We start from the raw sequence: 21867 nt of genomic DNA, 5'->3' as shown, positions 1-21867 counted from the left end.
TCTTTTCCCAATCTGCATCCTGGAAAAGGGGCGAGTCTGTGACCCAGTTCCTCTCATGCAGAGGATGATCTGTCCCCTAAGCCAGAGCAAAGCTGTGGACGGAAGCAATTCGAATTCTCTGAAGGGCAGTGTGGAAAAGTGCTACCATCAACCTGTACCACTCACCCTGGGGCTGTAGAAGATCCGAGGGAAAGGGCTTCCATTTTCTGGAAGCTGCTTCCTCTTGGGTGGTCTTGGTCACAGCAGCTGAAGGTTCACCCTGTATAATCCTTTTAGCACAGAGACTCCTGTCTGTGTTTTCTTGGCAGGTAAGTTTTCTGTGTTGCCTTGTCCCAGCTGGAACCTTTAAAAGACAGGAAGATAAGGAAAACAAGCAGACACAAAATAACTTTTCTCCCCATATATCGTTCTGTTCAGGTTAAAATGATTTCAGCATCTGATTATTCCTGGGGTGTCCCTGGTTTCCATACACGTAGGCAAACAGAGGTGAACTACAAAATCTCTCCAGTTGTCTCATCTATAAAATGACAATACTAACAGTATTTATCTTTTGTCATAAGCATTAAATGTGACTGTGTATGTAGACTGCTCAGATGCTGGTCCATGCCAAGCTTTCAATACATAGACTCACATGCTAACCCCTTGGCATTTCTTCTGGCCTAAATCCACTTTGAACTTGTGACTGGTTAGAGTGACTGTCAGGACAGACAGGCCACTCCTGTCACTGAGGGGCTGTCAGAGATCAGCCAACTTTTCCTGTGAAGGACCGGGTAGTCAGCCCTTTATGCTCGGCAGGCCCTCAAATTCTCAACTAGTGAACTCTGCCGTATGAGAGCGAAAGGACCCACAGTCAACAAGTAAACAAATAGCGTGGCTACATTGCAATAAAATTTCATTTCAAAAACAGGTGGTAACATAGATTCACCCAGGAGACTGAATTTTCCTGCCCACGAGTTACACTGTTGGATCACAGAAAGGTGACAAATGCAGGTATTAATTTCATCATTCCTTAAGTAGGTTTTTACACAAAGTTGCAGAAAAATGTACACTGCAGATCTGAAGATTCTTACTGTTACTTTTGCTAGATGTACTGACAGTCGTGCAGATGCTTTTTATTATTTGATTCACTCTAACATTCATTGATGCACCTGTTGCCTCTCACACATTTTCATTTCTGTACACTGTAAAATGGGCAGACATAATATAAAAGGGTCTTTATCTGTTCTTAGATTCTTCAATGAAACAACCGAACAGCATTGGGTTAAGACTCTAGCGCTGTTATTCTGAATAGCGGAGAGGTGGGGAGAGGCACAAAGCGCCATTGTAATTAGAATTACTAGATGATTAGGTTAAAACCGAGAAGATAATATACATAATAAATTGATGCTGCAGGAAAATTCACGTCAGAGTAAAAGGAAATAAGAGTAATAATAGATTCTTATGAACAGCTCATAGCTCACAGATAATTTCCTTTGCCTTTAGCAATTTTTGTAATTTACTAAGATATATTACTTCTCACCCTCTTGTCTCGCCTGCCTCTATTCCTTCTTCCCATTCTTGCACTTTTTGGATGGCTGTGTTCCCCCTACTCCGCCCCCGCCTTAGCAGCAACCTCTGACTTTGCAACCTCTAACTCTGGTCTGCAAGTAGAATTGTCCTAAATCTTCTCTGTCCCTTACTTCAGCTTTAATATTCAGATATATTAATACTCACAGGTAGAGTTCAGGCTTTTGCAGAATGCTAATTGGAAATGACAAAGAATTTTGTTTAGTTGGATCACTATTAAAGGGTTCACCTTAAATCTAGGGGTTTATCATAAAATGACATAGATTTTTTTTATCCCAGACTTAATTTTTTTTCATGTCTTCTAATGAAATCATATTGAATTTATATAGGAAACATAGCATACTGTGTACATATTCATCTGTCGGGACTCAATCCATTTCTAGCTTCTACCATCTGTATACAGCTCTGGATGTTAAACAGAGACTAGTTTTAACCTCAGACACTAACTGGTGACAATAAGGTAGGACTCAAGGAAATGATTTCCACCAATTGGAGGTTAAAAGCCCTGAAATCATACTTATTCCTTCCATTACTGCCACTAACAGCATCACAAACACAAAGCAAAAGAGAAGGCCATCATAACCCTTTTTCAAATAAATCCTTTAGGGGCGCCTGGGTGGCTCAGTGGGTTAAAGCCTCTGCCTTTGGCTCAGGTCATGATCCCAGGGTCCTGGGGTCAAGCCCCGCATAGGGCTCTCTGCTTGGCAGGGAGCCTGCTTCCCTTCCTCTCTCTCTGCTCACCTCTCTGCCTACTTGTGATCTGTCTGTCAAATAAATAAATAAGTAATCTTTAAAAAAAGGTCTTTCAAATTAGCCTTTATGGTTTTCTTTATCCTATTAATTCAACATAAAGTTTTGAATAGGATAAATTTTGAAAGAGTTGGAAAAAGAAGTTTCTGATATCCAAACCTTCCCAGTTTAAAGTCTTAAAATATTTCCAAACTGGAAGTGACTTAGAGATGTCGCCCTTTTTGCTCGTTTTACCAATGAGGAACTAAAGCACATGGTGACCGTTCTGCTCACCGTCACAAGCTGGTTGATAACAGAGCTGTGATTAAAGCCCAGTTTCCCATCTTTACCCAGAATAGCAAAAATTGGCTACTTCACTTTTCTGAGAGACTATGTTAGCACCTGTTTTCCCTGACTGAAGGAAATCCAAAGAGGGTTTCCACTTTTACCAAAAGGTAATCACTTCCTTGCTCTACACCATTTCAGTTTAGGAAAGGTTCCCAGGAATATATTTGATTTTTGGATAGTGGCAGAAACACATAGAGCATGGAGAAGTTCTGAAAGTAAGCTGATGTGAATAGTTTCTGCACTAACTTTACTGAAGGGAGGCATTCATTCCAACGTGGCTGGATGAGATAAAAAATACCCAGCTGACTTTTCAAGGACTTCGGAAGAACTGCCTACACAGTATAAAGCCATCTTCTTCATGAATACAAAGTCCAGTGACCCGAAAGCCGCGTTCATGTCATTCTTGGTGATAGGCTCCTTGGCAAATGTGAACCTTGAAAGACCAAGAACTGCCATTTCCATCACAATTTTAAGATTTTTACCTGCCAGTTCCCCTCCATATTTTTAGCAACTCAGCTCAGAGTTTATCATGATAGTGTTTAGGGGCATCTAGAAATAAAATCTGTTGCTAATGAGAATTTATGGGTAAACAATGAAAAATTGTAGTGCTTAGATATTCCAACATGGGAAATTACTTTGAAAACCTGTGTATATAATAATAGGAAAGCCAAAATATAATAAATATTATATAGGTCAAAAGAACAGTATGTGACTATTGATATATTGGGGACTTGTTTGTAGGGTTGAAATTGCCACTCATTTCTTTCTAAGCTCTGGGATTTCAATGTTCTTGCTTCCTCCCACTTTTTAAACTATATTTAAATGAACAAAATTAAACATATAAACTTCTTTGTAAATAGTTAAACTAAGTTAACATTTTCAGTAAAAGAGACAAATATCTAATTACACTTATAATGTCAGATTATTTTTAAAAGAGCTTGTTTTATAGCAATTACATTTGTCAAAATGAGAAAAAAAAAGAACATTAAATTAAAAACTGGAGTATTCAAATGGAGGAGTAATTTTCAAAGCAGCATTCATTTCGTAAACTAAACTAACAAAATATTCTCCATCTTGTCCTGAAAATGATATAAGAATGCTTTCTATATTTCAGTGTGGTTTCTGGTTGGTTTCTTTGCTTGCATGTTTGTCTCACCTTGGAATAGTACAAGAGCGGCTCATTTATTTATATTTTATTGCAAAACTCAGAGGTGGTTTTTTTTGTTTGTTTTTGTTTTGTGTGTGTGTGTGTGTGTGAAATGTAGAGATAGATGCTTGATAAATCAAAATGTCTACATCTATTTACTTATCCTGGTCCTGGAGCTAGAGTGGTATAATCTTATTCTTTGTTCGGATTACTTACTCTCACTCACATTAGTCCTGACTCTGAGGTTCCCACAGTGAATTTGGTGTTACCGACTACAAAATAGATGATAATCCCAATTGTTGGGTAAACAAACAATAGTACCAGTTGAGGCAGAAAGGGTTTGAAATCACTTAGAATACAATTAAAATTGGTTTTATTCTGTTTTGCATAAAACCTTGTGACTTCCAAAACGTGAGTTGTTTTGTCCTGTTTTGTTTTTTTCCCTAACCTCATGTGGACTTAGGAGGAGGTCAGCAATGCTATTGTTCTAAGTGTTCTGGGATGGCGGAAGAGGTAGGTTAGTAGCCCTACTGGTGGGCTTGGGAATATTTACTAACCCGGCCACATCTTTCATCTTTCTGCTCCTCCTTCTTGTAAATTTATGTAATTTTAAGGACTGTGGGCGAAACAGATCAGAAAATAAAATATTTAATTAAAAATATGTATCCCCAGACATGCAAACTTACTCCATAAGTTTTATCTGAATATTATCCTTCCTAGAATACCTGGAATGTTTTCTCTCTCAGCTTTCTAGAACTCTTGTGACCTTTCCTTTATCAACAATTAAAGGACATTTTTAAACATTTAATACTTTATGACCATATTTCATGAAATCAAGCTTTTTCTTAACAGGTACATTGAGGCAGAAATGTTTTTATAAATAGCTCAACAGCTGTTCTTTGTTTTGTTTTGTTTTGTTTAAGATTTTGTTTATTTGACAGGTCACAAGTAGGCAGAGAGGCAGGCAGAGGAAGAGGGAGAAGCAAGCTCCCAGCTGAGCAGAGAGCTCGATCCAGGGCTCAATCCCAAGACCCTGAGACCATGACCTGAGCCAAAGACAGAGGCTTAGCCCACTGAGACACCCAGGTGCCCCTGAATTTTGATCTAAAAACAAGATACTGCTCTTTCGAAGTGAATGTTCCTAAGTTGACTTCAAATCATTATTCTCATAGCACCAGCAGCTGAGTGGGAACTGGGAGAATCCCACTGCAGGAAACTCTTAATCAGTACAGCGAAAGTCATTGAAAACGCATCATCATTCTTAATATGCATCGAAATTATACTTTCTATGAAACAAATTAGTTTGCAATCTCTCTCAAAAATTATGAGATGTGCTCAAGGACACATTTGAAAAATCTGACAGTACAGTGAAATTTCTTTAATGAGGCAAATCATGGATATTTAACTGAAAACCATGCCAGCTTTATTGTTGTTGGCAGCGATATTTGCCTGATGTTTTCTTATTAATTCCTTAATAAAGCCAGCATCCTAAAAGAAGGAAGAATGTTACAGACTCTGAGAAACATCTCTATGATATGCTTATGAATCTGCTGAATCAATTTATTTAAGGTAGGTTTATTATATTTTCTCTTTTGAATCCATTCAGTCTATATAATTGTTCAGAAGAAATGGTTTCTGCTTACCTGGCACACTTTCTGTTGGATAAGCTGGTGAAAGAATCACCAGAAACACTGTATGGAATTGATTTCCATAGAGCAGTTACTGATTCCTACCACATAGCCAAGAGCCCACGGATCGTTCTCTGAGCCTCAGACACTCCTACACTCAACAGCTGGTCAGTCTAAGCAAAATGTCTGACCTCCAATTTGGTCATAAAAACAAAGAAATCTAACCTTGAAAATAAACCAAAGGGAGTAGTGTGAAAATAAACACACGTAAAGACTGGATACACTGAATATTTGCTATTCAAATACACCTCCATTATTTTTCACACACCTTGAGTTGTTTTTAATGCCCATTTCTTGATGATAAGGGTTTTATTTTGTTTCTCCCCCCAAAGAACTGGATTTTTTAACCCCACCTAAAGGGGAAAAAATTACTCATAGCATCCTAAAATTTGGGGAGGAAGTTAAAATGGCAGTTTCACAGTTTGATTTTCTGAATGAAGTTAGTTTACAGCTCTAATAAATAAAGACACCTGGCATTGAGGTGCCTGCAAACAATGGCCAGCCCTGCTCTGTCCTCTGGTTACACGTGACTGTGTGATGATTAAGGGCAGGGTATTCGTAGAGTGAGAGAAGGGGTCTGCTATCATATCCATCTCTTGCTCCATGATCTTTCAGGCTGTCTAACCATTCTCTATCTCACTGAATAGGGCTACAAAGTGAGATAATAGCGGTCCATGACCTACAGGGAAGCTGTAAAAATTAAATGAGGAAACACAAATTAAAATGCTTACTGTAGAGCTTTGCATTATAGATGCTCATTATTAATAATGGTTTGAATAGAGGTAAATGTGCAACTAATTAAACAAGAAATAAAAAGAATATTAATGTCTTTTGAATCTGGTATATATATGACAGAAACAGTTTGGAAAGAGAATATTCACAAAAACCCATTTTCCCATTGCCAAAAATGAATAGTTAGGGATTTTAAAAAACACAACAGTTTATACACTCAATCTTTCTGAGGATCCTCCTCTCCATCCTGTGTGACAAAATGATGGAAGAAGTTCGCAGAAGCTAGAGAAAGTCGGGGGAGGGAAAGAACATTAAAGGTTTAGTGAGTTTCACGCTCAGCAGAAACAAACTAAATCCGAAGAGTTCCGGGACCCTCTTGCTGGGAGCCACACTCATGTCCAGACATCCAGCAACCTGAGCTCTAATTTCACTCTGTAGATTTGTCTTCTGTCTTTTCAATTATTATTATTAATTCAGTCAAAAAAATAAGGTCTTGTAGGTCTCAAGAAAGAGGAAAACTGGAGGAATTATTTGCTGTTCTATTTCAGTTGTGAGATGCGGGGGCAGGGAGTTGTGTTAGTGTGCACCATAGCAATATTAAGGAGGAAACAAAAATAAGCATGTTGTGTCCCCACGGGCATATTCTGGAAAACAAAACAAAACAAAGAAAAACAAACAAAGAAAAAAACAAAGAAGAACAAGGGGAGCCAGAACTTTTCTTGGACAGAGAAGGTGCTTTGATACCTAATTTGAAAAAGCATATGCAGATTTCCTGAACAGCCATGTCCTTCACCTCTAGACACAGAGCACAGAGACAGGGGTTCTCCCCGGGAACCACGGCTACAGATGGACTGCAGTCTCTCCTGGACAGATGGCCTGTCTGAACTGAAATGCAAAACCTGTGCAGCCATTCATATGAGCATTCTGTAGGTGAAAAATCTACAGGTGAGAATGGAAAACTTGGAGGAGATCTCAACACACACACACACACACACACACACACACACGCGTGCGCGCGCACAGCCATCTAAGAGGTCTTTAGTGTCTGTAAGCTATTATTTAGCAGATGTGAAATATTCATAGAATCAGAGGCTGATAGAACTGGAAGAAACATTCATGGTTAATGAGTTACTCACCTCTTTGACTTTAGAGATAAGGATATTGCGAATCAAAGAAGCTAAATGTCTGGGCCCATGACTACAGTAAGTAAACTTCTAATTGGTAGGTTCAGATACAGAAATCAGTTTTTCTTTCCCCATTTGATGATCTTTACATTATATCTTTATATCAATAATGATTGTCATCTGACCACAATATGTACATAAATCGTACCAGGCACTATTCTACATACTAAATGCGCTCTATAATCCAATTACTTAGTGCTAAGGAACAAGTTTGATTTTATTAATTGGGTTAGTTTGACTAAACAGCTTGTTGGAAGCAGATCAGAAATTCAAAAATTCTCTGACTCCAAAACTCTAATTGCGTAATGGCGTAATGTTCTTTGCCACGTTGATTACTCTCTTCTGAAGACTATAATACCATTTTTCAGTTTTTATTAGTTTGTCTTCTAAAGCAATTTTCACAGTGCTGAGCATGAAGCAGGCTCTCAGGAGACTCTTGGTTGAGTGATGAAAGAGATTGTGCTTATGATGGTATTAGTGACTGTGTAGCCACCCAGACTCCCGAGTATAGGAAGTGAAAGCAAATGTACCCTGGAAATATTGATTTCTCATTAAAAAGGGTATCTTGAATAAAGAGAGCCAACAGGATCCTGGAAGAGCACACAGAATATCCATCAACTTATCACTCAGAATCAGATTGCAAAAAGGAATCATTGGCTTCTAAAAGCAGCGGACCTTGGGAAGATCCAAATTGACCCTCGGAGTTATTAACACTGGAATGCACAGACCTAATCATACTGTAAAGAGACTGTTCTCTGAATGCTCTTTGCCATTAATCTCACTATTTTTAGGTTCATTCATTGATTTTCTTTTAAAAAGAGCATTTTATATTTACTCACTTTCTTAATTACTTGTAAAGGAATAATTAAAATGTAATCATCAATGTGGGGCAACAGCCCTAGGGCTAAACACAGGATAGAATGAAGTGACAAAATGGGAACTGGTTGGGCATTGCCAGGTGGGCAGACTTTTCTTAGTTTTAGTCACTATTATTGAAATGAAGATTCTTCTTTAAGATTTAAAAAAATTTTAATTGTCATGGAATACTTTCTTTTTTTCCAAAGTCTTTTTAAGAAATCCCTTAGCATTGGGGCACCTGGGTGGCTCAGTGGGTTAAAGCCTCTGCCTTCGGCTCAGGTCATGATCCCAGGGTCCTGGGATGGAGTCTTGCATCGCATCGGGCTCTCTGCTCAGTAGGGAGCCTGCTTCCTCCTCTCTCTCTGCCTACTTGTGATCTGTCTGTCAAATAAATAAATAAAAATCTTAAAAAAAAAAAAAGAAAGAAAGAAAGAAAGAAATCCCTTAGCATCAAGCTACTTGATGTGAAGGACAGGAGACATATACCGGAGTTTCACAGTGGGTACAGATGAAAAGCAGGGATATTGAAAGGAACACTTAGATACTAACATCTGAAAATAGTAACACAAAGAATAAGTCCTAAGTATTTCAAGAGCTGAATAACCTTGAGACCTTATTTCAATAAAACATTTCTAATTAATTGCCTTCAAGAGAAACTTGAATGGCAATATTTAGATTTCGTCCTTCACCTTCTCTGAATACTACTTTGCGTGAGGCCGAACACTTGGGCTCAGATAAGGCCTTAATTGGTAAAACATCTTGTTTTGTACGTCCCTGGTTTTGAGCCTCCTTGGTGATACGTGCTCCTTCAAACTGAGCTGGCTGGATGCCAATTTAATTTTGAGGAAATTTTTTGATATTTAGCAGTGCAAGAAATTATAGCCAGCTTCTCTCTCAAATCAGAATTGCCCTGGCTTTTCATTCCCTGACCTCAAGGAAATAATTGATAAAAATCAACCGAGGGGTTAACGTGTCATTCCACTTCACTCTAAAATATCAATATTACACAGCACTTTTGTTGCAATATATGTCTATTTAGGCCCTCCTAGGAGGAAGAATGCAACCAGAGTTGCTTTGGAGGTTGGGTTAGGATCCTCAGATTTTTCCTAAACCTCTGGTGTTCCCTATTTTAATGCCTGATCCTAATATCCAGGATCCTACATTTTATAATTAGTGTTCTGCCTTCAGGATGTGAGTTAGCTTTGGCTAACTCCTAGCTTTGGTCAGCAGGAGACATGATTACCTGATCCACTCTTCTTCTAGCTACTTGGATACAGAAAGAAAGGACTTCCCCTAGCAAAGTTATATACTTGCTGTATTATCTTTTACATGTGTTTTTTTTTTTCTTTAAGGATTTTATTTATTTATTTGCACATGCGCGAGAGAGAACATGAGTGGTGGGAGGGTTTAAATGAGAGGGAGAAGCAGGTTCCCCGCTGAGCAGGAAGCCCAATGTGGGACTGGAACCCAGGACCCAGGGATCATGACCTAAGCCAAAAGCAGACGCTTAACCAACTGAGTCACCCAGGTGCCCCATATTTTTTACATGTATAAGTGTACTGGCCAGGACTGGGATCTAGCCCTTTGTGGTACCATTTTGAAGGCAGCAAAAAATGACTGACGCATGGATTCTTGGGAGGCAGTGAGCAAAAATGTCGTCCTTTGTACACAGTCTTCTCTCTCCTATAACAAGGTGTCCTATATCAGGACATCTCCTTTCTCTCTCTCTATATATATATGTGTATATATATATATATATATATATATATATATATATTTATTTATTTATTTATATTTATATACACACACACACATATCAGGACATGTTCTATAACAAGGTGTCCTAATATCTCCTATATGAGCTGTCACACTAGGAGAAGGACATTCTTACCCTGCACACTTCACCTTCCTCACCTTGTAGTGAATGTCTTGGTAGATGTTTAATAATCACCTCCCCTCCCAAGTCCCTAGTGTATAGCAGTTGTGTGTTTCCAAGCAATAACCTGCGTAATCAGTAATTTCAAACTACTAATATGGTGGAGATTTGGAAAGAGAGGTGCATAATCGACAGCACACCACTGTTCTCATGCCAATATGCTGTAAAAGTACAATGTAGTTTGAGCAGAGTTACACTGTTACTCAAAGGCCTGCCCATATTCATGTAAGAAAATCTTGCTTAGCTAATGTTACATATACCCCCGCTCTACATTCTACTGTCTCTGAGCCATGGATTTAAAGGTGTCTTAGTCCCATGTAAGTTCTGTTCTCATGGTCAGTCTCTATCAGCTTTATAAGACAACATGAAACTTGAATAGAAAATATCTTTTATAAAAATTCCAGGGTGATCAGTGTTTGCAATGACGGTATCAAAGGCTCACATCCATGCCATTAATTATCTTTATGCTATTAGTCATGACCTTCCCCTTTGAAATGATTGCCCGCCATCTGTTATTTCATTAAGTATTAAATCTTCGTCACTGAGCAGCAAGCCAATCTGCCTTAGTGAATTTACCAAAACTTACCAAAAGCATTTAAAATCTCTTTATGAGAGATGTAATTCTTTAAACTCAGTGTTTTTTTAAATTCCAGATAAAAAAGTGAACATATGCAGGTAGGGTACAATGCAACCAAGTTATCGAAGTCATTAGCTGTGCAGTCATACAATCTCTTAAAAGTCTATTCACAGCTTAAACCTTACATTATCACGGTATGTATCTATTGCAAATGTTGCCCATTAAAAATGAGGATGTGTGCATGGTAACTATACAGGAACTTTATTAATAATTCCACAAGGAAACAGATTGCTGCCATTTACAGCTGTCACAGAACTGCCTTTGGACTGCACTTCCCTGTCTTCTGGATCTGTGCTTTGTGTATGACTGATGCCTCTGTGTTCCTTCACCTGATCACTCAATTTGCATTCCCTAATTGATTTTATAATCTAGATTAAGAATAGCTTAACTTGGAGGACATGGGGACATGATTTTGATAAAGCCATGACAATGTGCAGGGCAAATAATATATACTGCATTAAACTTCGAAGGTATTCATAGTTTTCAGTGAGGCATTGATGTGTGCTCTCAGAAAAAGTGAGTGAGTAGAGTTAACCTCACCTTCTGGCCAAAGACGAGATTTCCTAATCAAAGGTAACTCACAACAAAATTGTCCAAGTGGTCAAGGTTGAATACCTGAGACTTTAACCTAAACTAATCAGTTCAGGCAGTATTCACCGTGGGTGTCCAATACAAAGCACTCAGTGTCACAAATGTATGTTGAATAGGACTATGGGAACTCAAGCAACAGTCTGTAAGACCAGGCAGACAGGCCAGCTCTAGACAAAAACGCAGTGACTAGTAATAGAATCACACTATTTTTTTTTTTTAAGATTTTATTTATTCATTTTACAGAGATCACAAGTAGGCAGAGAGGCAGGCAGAGAGAGGGAGAGAGAGGAGGAAGCAGGCTCCCTGCCAAGCAGAGAGCCCAATGTGGGGCTCGATCCCAGGGCTCTGGGATCATGACCTGAGCCGAAGGCAGAGGCTTTAACCCACTGAGCCACCCAGGTGCCCCCAGATTCACACTATTATCAGAGATAAGGTCTGAGAATAGAAAGTGACATGAGCAAGTCAAAGATTCGACACTTAAAGAGGTACGGGGAGTTGGATGTGTCTTAGACCAGAAACTCAGGATACAGATCAGCAGGAACAGAACACTTCAAACAGAAGCACATGGATTTGAAGTAAGGCTTTGCAAATCAGGCTCGGAGAGTGGGGTGTCCCTGCTCGCAATGTAAGTTTTCAGGAGAATGAACTGAAAGTTGGGGAATGGACATAAAATCTCAGTGTCAGCCCTGGAATACAGAATCTGGCAGCCGTTTGACGGAGGAGATTGCCTGGTACCTGAGGAGCCCTCCTCTGCCCTCAAGGGCAGAGATGAGCTAAAGAAGGTCCTTGAGTTATCAACCACCTGCCTCACACCTGGAGGGACCTTATCCCCACCGGCACAGCTGAGAGTGTCGGGATGCCAGTTGCTGGCCCTGCAGTGGTTTGTTGCAGAGGCAAAGACTGGGGGAATGAGAGAGGACATTGGTCCAAAAAATGCTAGTTTTCACTACTGGTGATGTTGATTATTGCATCTTCTCTATTAGGTGTCTGCTTGTTGGCAAAAAGTCATACACTGAAAACAAACCTTCTTCTCTAGCTGTAATTCCTAAATTCACGTTCCTGGCATGGAGACTGACTGTCTCCTTTGTTGTCATTAGCAGAGCTTTCTAAAAACAGACACTACTAGGTCTCAAGCCACTCCTACGGTATTATCCAGAAATCCGTGTTTTCTTAAGATTCCTGGATGATTCTGGTATCTATCCATCTTTGAAAGAAAAAAATGCGATAAAGAAGAATGCAGATAAGAAGATTAAAAGGGTAAAACTGTCAGGATCTGAGTCATAAGGAATGCATTTCCAAAATATAAAACATCTGACTTCAGAAGGTGACCTCTAACAAGGGAAAGAAAGGCACGCAGTGTAAAAGGAAGAAAGAAAAAAGTCAAGAGAGCTTTAAAACCAGAGCACCATTTGATTTATATTCACCTAAGGAGATGGAAAATGATTTCACTTTTTCAAGTGGATCAGCCCACAGCTTTCTGGTGCTCTGGTGTTGGGGGATTTTAAGTCCTGTAATTACAAAAATAAGAATGAAAAGTTCTTAAAACACTAAAAGGGTAAAGGAGACAGCTGCTGTGTGTGGTCTCTACTACAAGATATCTAATTGTAGTCAGATTTGAGAAGCAAAGGGCAGAAGTAAACAAATGAAGAGAATGATTTTAGATGTAGGCATCACCTCCAAGGCTTGACATGTGAGGGGCAATTCTTGAGTTTAATGACAGCGAAGTCAGAAAGCTTGTGGTAATTGGGAGTCTTCATTCAGTAAAAATGAATCGTTGGTTAGGCAGGTAATGACATGAGAGATTCATGGAAATGTGTGAAAAGTTTAGAAGGGTCATACTCTAGAAACATGGATCGTGTTCTGAAAGTGTATAGGAAGTGGGGTTTTTTTAGAGGAAAGGAGAACTGTAACGATAATTTCATTTTGAGGACTGTTCTCAATAAAGAAATAGTGCGTTTAGCAGGTGTTTGAATGCATTTAATGAGATTTTTTACAGGGATTCCTTAAATCTCTCTGTTCTTCTAGTAAAGTTATTTGTACTTCTCTGAGTATTGAGATTACCTGAGGTGATGGGCTCATGCTGAGTCTCATAGAAATGCTGGCAACTCACTTTTACTAGTTTCAAATATGATTTGAAAAATTCCACAGGTTATTCTAACATTAGTTTTCTACCACATTCCTTATCAAGCCACGACTTCAGTGAAAACATAACAAAAATCAAACATTATTCTTGATGGAGATGCTGTGTGTACATGGCTAAAAATCATAATAGGCAAGGCTAAAAGTCATAACAGAACTCATCTGAGGAGCATCTGGGATGGATATTAATTTTATTTTTAAAGATTTATTTGTTTGACAGCAAGACAGAGAGAGAGAAAGCACGAGCAAGGGAAATGGCAGGCAGAGGGAGAGGAAGAAGCAGGCTCCCCACTGAGCAAGGACCCTGATGTGGGGCTGGATCCCAGGATCCTGGGATCCTGACCTGAGATAAAGGCAGGCACTTAACCCATGAAGCCACCCAGTTGACCCTGGATATTCGCTTTAAAGAACTGAAAAATGTAAAAACCATAGTTTGGATGACCTCTGGGAAAGGAGATAACAGTTGAGGAAAAATATACAACTATGTATAAAGGTTTTTTAAGTCATTCATCCTGAATTAATTAATTAATTGATTGATTAATTTAAATTTTTTTTCAGCGTAACAGTATTCATTGTTTTTGCACCACACCCAGTGCTCCATGCAATCTGTGCCCTCCCTAATACCCACGACCTGGTTCCCCCAAGCTCCCACCCCCCGCCCCTTCAAACCCCTCAGGTTGTTTTTCAGAGTCCATAGTCTCTCCTGGTTCACCTCCCCTTCCAATTTCCCTCAACTCCCTTCTCCTCTCCTTCTCCCTATGTCCTCCATGCTATTTGTTATGCTCCACAAATAAGTGAAACCATATGATAATTGACTCTCTCTGCTTGACTTATTTCACTCAGCATAATCTCTTCCAGTCCCGCCCATGTTGCTACAAAAGTTGGGTATTCATCCTTTCTGATGGAGGCATCATACTCCATAGTGTGTATGGACCACATCTTCCTCATCCATTCATCCATTGAAGGGCATCTTGGTTCTTTCCACAGTTTGGCGACTGTGGCCATTTCTGCTATAAACATTGGGGTACAGATGGCCCTTCTTTTCACTACATCTGTATCTTTGGGGTAAATACCCAGTAGTGCAATGGCAGGGTCATAGGGAAGCTCTATTTTTAATTTCTTGAGGAATCTCCACACTGTTCTCCAAAGTGGCTGCACCAACTTGCGTTCCCACCAACACTGTAAGAGGTTCCCCTTTCTCCACATCCCCTCCAACACACGTTGTTTCCTGTCTTGCTAATTTTGGCCATTCTAACTGGTGTAAGGTGGTATCTCAATGTGGTTTTAATGTATAAAGTTTAAATTTTTTAAAAAATTTATTTGACAGACAGAGATCACAAGTAGGCAGAGAGACAGGCAGAGAGAGAGGAAAGAAAGCAGGCTCCCTGCTGAGCAGAGAGCCCAATGCGGGGCTCCATCCCAGGACCCTGGGATCATGACCTGAGCCGAAAGCAGAGGTTTAACCCACTGAACCACCCAGGTGCCCCATGTATAAAGTTTTAAAGTAATTTTATAATTAGGAACTGGCAAGAGTAATTCCATCCATCAAAAAAATAATCATAGAAGAATCTTCTAGAAAGGAGTCTGGAACTAAAGAACTGTGGGAGAAACTGGCAGCAGAAAGCAAGCTTTTCAAGGGAGGATGGGCACATTGAGGTTTAGGACAGCCTGCAAAAAGAAAACAAAACTGAAAGAAAATTCAGGGAACGCCTTTAAGTGTCTGTGTGGCCTGAAGGGTTTCCAGGGTGATTGAGGTGAGTGAAAGAGAAGTAGATTAGAGATGAGCAAGCAGTGGGGGAAGGAACGCAGTGATCCTAGAATGCACGGATAGTTCATTTAATAGCAGTTGGAGAAGGAAAGCAGAAGGATTGGAAGAAATATTATGGTGTGTAATACAGAGAGTTTTTTTAATTGGCACCTATGCTTATTTTGGGGGATGTCATGTCAGTGAATGTGATGAATGTGTTTCTGGTTCCTATGCGTTACAATAGCGTGTTGGGAGTCACCTTGAGCTGCAGATTTCGTTGACTATTTATTTCTTAATCTCTGTGCCATGAATATTATCTCCCTATCCCCCTCCAACAGGTAGGTGGTGTTGTTAAGGATAATGAAAGCTGTGTGAAAGAGGCATTATAACTAATAGTCAAATCCGGGGGGTTCTTTCTGTAGGACCCCTTGGATCCAGAAGGGCAGCGATGAAGCTGACCTGGCCTGGCCATTCCTGTGATGGAGACGTGTCCAGTCATCCATGGGGTTGGGGGATGGTGTATCGGAGAGTGGGCACAATGACCCAGAAGCACACTTTCTACCAGTGCTGGAGAAGTCAGTAACCAAGCAAAGAAGCTGATCACTTTCCTATATCCTCTATGAAAAGAAGTTAGAATATATTTCTTAGCATTTCTCATAGTACTTTAAAGCATACGTTTCTGAAGGATAAAAGGACATGTACTTTTTCTTTTTTTTTTTTTTTAATAATTTACTCTTTGCCACATACACTGTCCCTTTCTCCCCAGGGCTCATCCTGCAGTTTTTATAGCTCTGATTTCAAGGGGAAGTAAAGACGGTATGACAGGAAATAAAGCACATTCAAGTAATATAATAACTGGATTCTTGCTCTAAGCCACAAAATTGGGGCAAATGTCCTGCCAAAAAGGAAGAGAATGCTTTCATGTAGCCCTTCTCAGCATGAAGGACAGGGATACTCAAGAAGACAATAGAAAAATGTTACACATGCACATCTTTTCTATCATTTTCAAAAGAGTGACTAATCCTTAATGCAAGAAATTCTTACATGAATCTAAATGTGACTTTGATGAAAGTCATATTTGGGCATTCTCTTAGGGAGCATGGTATGAAGCTATAACTAGAGTGATTTTTAAATGTTTTTTATCTGTTTAATCGGTTTAATTAGATTATCCAAATTTATTGTGTAATCATGAAACTTAAAGTTTTGTGTTGCCTATTACTAACATTTTCACTCTAAAATCGATACATAATTTCTTTGACTCTGGAAGGACTTGGGATAAATTTGAAAAAGGTTTTTTATTTTATGAGATGTATATTAGGAAAAAAGGTAGAGTGCAGAGCTATTTTCTGTGCATTGACTTCACACTTTCCCTTAGAGATCTAACTAAAAACCCTGAAACTAAATCATCAGGAACTTTCTTCCAGTTTCTCAAGACCTCTAATTCCTTTTATTATATCTTTTAGTAAATGAGAAATCTGCTTTTATTAACTAAATTATCTTCTTTTGTTAAATAAAAATGTCAATGCATTAAAATTAATTTAAGTAAGTGAGAAAATAACTATGTTTTTCTGTGTTATAGTTAGAATACTGTGAACCCCACTTTAAAGGTTAATTTCAGAATTATTTCTTTTTTTAAACTCAAACCTGGAGATTAATATTTAAACCATGCCTTATAGTTATTTTTCTTGAGGCAGTGTTTATTTCTATGACTTCTGTATAGTGGATTTTTCTGTCAGGCAGGGAGATGTCAAGAATGAAAAAAATACTTTCAATAACTTCATTTAAAGACAAAATACCTTGGGGACAATTTAGATTTCATAAACCCATACTCAATAAAGAAAAAATACCATCAAATCTATCAAAAGCCAAATTTCATGAAATTTCATGGAGACCCTGAAAAATTGACCTTTTAAAATGTTTAGAAATAGCAAGGAGAAACCAAAAAATTGTTATCACTTACGTTCTTTAGAAAAACTTATTGTGCTGTTTTCTTCAAGGTTGAATTTTTTGTGGATATTCTTAAGTATGCCTAAATGTTTATAATTTTATTGTGCTATAACACATATGCTTTCTATAATCTGCTTGGAGCACTATTTTCTGGGTATATTATTAATGCAAGTTATTTAATGGTATGCATATTTGTACTTTGTAAAATAATATTTTCTTAATTTTATTTAAAATATTAGCATATTTTATTTATAAGAGTTATAATCCCTGATAATTACACTTTGAAGTTTAAATACAGGATGTATAATAAATACATCCTGTAAATACAGGAATTATAAATTCAGGATGTTTATCAAGAATTTGTTTTGGAAAGTAAGATGTATCAGGACTTCATATTATCTACCAAATCTACATATAAATAAACTTCTCTATTTGCGAACCTTTGATATCAATCATGCATGTCTTATATGTGTTTATCAGACTATATTGTAATGTTGTTCAAAGGCACTATGAAATGATGCCTACCCCTATTAAAGAAACATTTTATGGCAAGTCTAATCAACCATATTTATAATCAACAAATATAACCAATACTAATTTCTACTTCACAATTTTATAACATTGCACTGCCATTTCCTACATTTATATATGCCATATACACACAAATGTATACAAACACATGTATATGTTCTACATCTGTTTGTGATTGTGTTTTTCCATACATGTGTGTATGTATAAATAAAATTCTATATGACTCCTGAAGTTGAGAGAAAACAAGCTTAATTATTCTTGGCAAATCCTTACAAGTCAATAGAAAATAGTTTGTTAAATGTGATCTTTAAGTTAAAAATAAATAATAACATTAATAAAACAATTCCACAAAATGGAAGAAAAATACATTAAAAAAATTAAAAACATGAAATCATAGTCAAAATAAAACTTAGGAGAAGGTGACAGAAAACTCTAGCATAATGATATTCACACTAAGTGTTAATGACCACTATTTCCCTACTAAAAGGTGAATATTGTAAGATTTAGCTCAAATAGTAACAACACAGTGCTGGCCACAAGTTACATAAGTTCGAGTTCCCTATTTATCATTTTCCGACAACACCTTGGCCTGTATTTTCCCCACAGCCTGTTACTGCCCAGACAGGGTAGAAGTCTGGTGGTCCTTTGGTCTCTGCCTGAGTGAGTGGAATGGAGCCACAGTTCTGTCTTTGGAGGATTGCTTAACTATAGCTGTTACTTTCCGAAAAGTTTACTGTCCTGCCAGACTGCATCTTTCTTGCTTCTTTAGCTAGAGAGTGAAGGCATTTGGGAGCTTTTTGAGTCTGAACCTTCTGACATCTCAGGGTGGTTGCCTTCTGTAGATCCATGTTCAGATTATATGAGGTTAAAAGAAAATCCAGACAAACCATCCCCCATCATTTTGAAGTCCCAGCATCCATAGTTTGCTTTCTCTCCACCTTTGAGAGGTGGATCGTAGACAAGGGTGAATGAGACCAGCATCTAATAATTGCGACCTGAGACAGACAATGAATGAATGGTAGCTTGTAAAAATGGGATATATTCTTTCTCTCCCTGCATCCTTATCCTTTCAAAGCAACATTGCAGATTCTCCCATCTTTATGTAGAATCTCTTTTCCTTCCTGTTGAAGCCAGGTTGACCACATGACTCTGTGTGGCCAAATGGGTTGCTAGAGTACACGAAGCAAGAGGAAATGAGCAGCCATTTTTGCACATCAGGGCTTGTCCCTCTTTGCTCCACTCAAGAGCTTGTGGCTGCCATTTTCATGCGCTGAAGCTAGTTTGAGGACACTTGAAGAACTGAGGTGACAAGTTAATAGTGAGTGAGTCCCAAGCTTGCCACTGACGCATGCGTGATGCCAACCATGATCACCGGAGCCTGCCTCAGTCCAGAGTGACAATCTGGCGGACTCCAGCCAAAGATTGATAATAGGCTAGATTGCCGATTCTTTCTTAAACTGCAGGTTTTGGTGTCATATGTTAGACATTAAAAAGTAACAAATTTAGACACCATGATGAAAGAGACGACAATATAAACAAAGAAGAAAATAGTAGCAATTCACATATCCACCAATAGAGTGGCTCCAGAATATAATGAAGAACTTTGTTAAAAAAGGAAGAAAGAAAGAAAGAAAGAGAGAGAGAAAGAAGATAGCCCAAAGAAAAATAGTCACAGACTTGAACAAACATTTCACAAAGAATATCCAAATGTCTAATAACTAAAGTAAATGGTCCTCAGCTTCACTGGTCATCAGAGAAATGCAAACTAAACCCACAATGTAATATCAGCACACATTTATCAGATTTACTAAAAGAAAAGCATTAGAAGATTTGAAGGATCGAGGAAGATGTTGCTGAGCAACCACATTCTCATAAACTGCTGGTGGGAGTGTAAACCGGCATTTTTTAAAAACTGCTAGTCAGCATCAACGAAAGTTAAAAAACACTTACCCTGTTACCAAGCATTGTCACTCCTAGATATAAATCCAAAAGAAATGTGTCCATATGCTTATGAAAAAAACATATTCATAGTAGCATTGTGCAAATGGCCCAATTCTTTCCAAACTAGACACAAATATCCATCAAAAGAGGAACAGATGGGGGCGCCTGGGTGGCTCAGTCACGTAAGCAGCTGACTCTTGAAATCTAAATGGTGGTTTTCCATGGGGAAAGAATGATTATGAGGAAGCATCAAGGAAACCTTTGTGGTTCCAGTGATATTCTATTTCTTGATCTGGAGATTGGTTACTCAGGTGTGATCGATTTGGGAAAATATATTTATTAAAAGGATAGATATCACTTTAGTAAATGTTAACAAAATGATAAAAATTAATAGCTGACGCAAGACATTTAAATATTAACCAATATCTTCCTAAATAACAATAAAACAGCAAAAATATCTAAAAATGTTTTAAATCAAAGTAATTTCCTTCCATCTTGCAAGGCATTTTGCATGTTATTTTTGCCTGGTACTTAGTCCAACTTTATTGAATATCCCTTCAAGTTAGACTTTATGATTAATTTTCTTGCAATACACAGTCAATGCACTTTACATTTATTCAAATGTTTAACAATGTCTTTGCTACCATTCTTTGTACACATATTTGTGTGGCTTTTGATAGCTCTCATTTTGAATATATAATTCAATTATTCTTTCTACACTGGTATTTTAGCTGTAATTTCTGTCTGAAAATGTCTTTGTTTTTAATTGTTAGATGTTGTAACAGCTTATTCTGTTTGTTTTTTGTTTCTGTTAAAATGTTTAATTGTTATTTATTCGCATATAATCTGTATTTTTAAGGGTGTTTTTATGATGTACTTTTTGTCTTTGGTGTTCTGAAATTTCCCTTAATTTCTCATACTTAAGATTGTGAGCTTATTAAAATTAAAGCTTCATATGAATACTGGAAGATTTGTTAGACACTTTATTTTTTAAATACTACTTTTCCCATTCACTGTCTTCTCCTCTCTGGGATTGCCAGTGGAAATATGTTGGGATTTTTTATGCTTTTATACTGTCTTTTAAGTTGTCTTTCATACTTTCATTTTTTTCCCCAAATCAATACAGCTTTTACTGCATCTTCAAAATATCACAAATAAGTCAGAAAAATCATCTGGTATCTTGCTCTTTCTGTAGCTGGACAACTTGGATCTTACTCATCAGGCTGCTGAACTGTTCCTTTTCAGAAGCATGGATACCACCCCAAATTTTCTGATATTCTTGTTTTTAACTGTTGTGACTTGCTGAATCAAAGCAGCTGAGTTTGATACAAGTTCAAGGTCATTCCCTTCAAGAATTATCGCATCTTTCTGGGCTTGAGACACTGAACAAATAGCACCTGGCCTCAGCCGAGCCCTGCAGGTATATTTTTCACCCCACAAATTTCAGATTTCAACAAGAGAACCACTCTCCTGAATAACAACGTTGACGGGGCAGTGAGCCTGGATAGACTCATCTTGTAAGGGAAGCCAGCGTCACGCCCTTGACCGTGTCCTGTACATGATTGCAGATCCTACGGACAGTAGCCAGTGCTTTTCTATTTCCCACCATTTGTCAACTCAGAGCTGCTTCTTTTTCTTTCGAAGCAGACTGAGTTCTGCACTGATGTGATTGACCTCGCTCCTCTGGGGCCCTTGACAGTAGCAGTGTGTCCTTTCCACGTGATGTCGACATTTTCTGGAATGTCAACATATCTGATTGCTGAGAACGGCCTTCATTCGCATAGTAGACGCGGCAAAGGAAGCCATGCTGTCGTCTTTTAATCCTTCCTTGCATCAGTACAGATTCCAATGTATATGCCTTGAGGTAACTATTTTTCTTTTTTTTAAAATTTTTTAGACATTTTTTTTATTATTATTTTTTAATTTTTTATTTTATTTTTTAAAATTTTTTCTTAAATGCATGTATTCTCCAGCTTTATACATAACCTAATATTTTTCTTTTTATTCTTTTTATTTCAGATTGTTTCATTTTCAAAAATGACTTTTTGCACTATGTCTCTTTTTGTTGCTTTTATGTCTTTAATCATGTTAAACTTATTTTTATATGAAGACCAACAATTCCTTGATTTACTTTTTCTGCTTGCAG

At 38.0% G+C, this 21867-nt stretch overlaps 1 pseudogene; it reads right to left on the bottom strand.

The window, feature by feature from the left end:
* Nucleotides 1-20932: 20932 nt before the first annotated feature.
* LOC132023989 (large ribosomal subunit protein uL6-like) lies at nucleotides 20933-21497 on the bottom strand (annotated as a pseudogene).
* Nucleotides 21498-21867: the final 370 nt, after the last annotated feature.

Source organism: Mustela nigripes, chromosome 8, assembly GCF_022355385.1.
Source record: "Mustela nigripes isolate SB6536 chromosome 8, MUSNIG.SB6536, whole genome shotgun sequence".
Taxonomy (NCBI): Eukaryota; Metazoa; Chordata; class Mammalia; order Carnivora; family Mustelidae; genus Mustela; species Mustela nigripes.
Note: the sequence above shows the minus strand (reverse complement) of the source record. Positions and strands in the feature narration are given on the sequence as shown.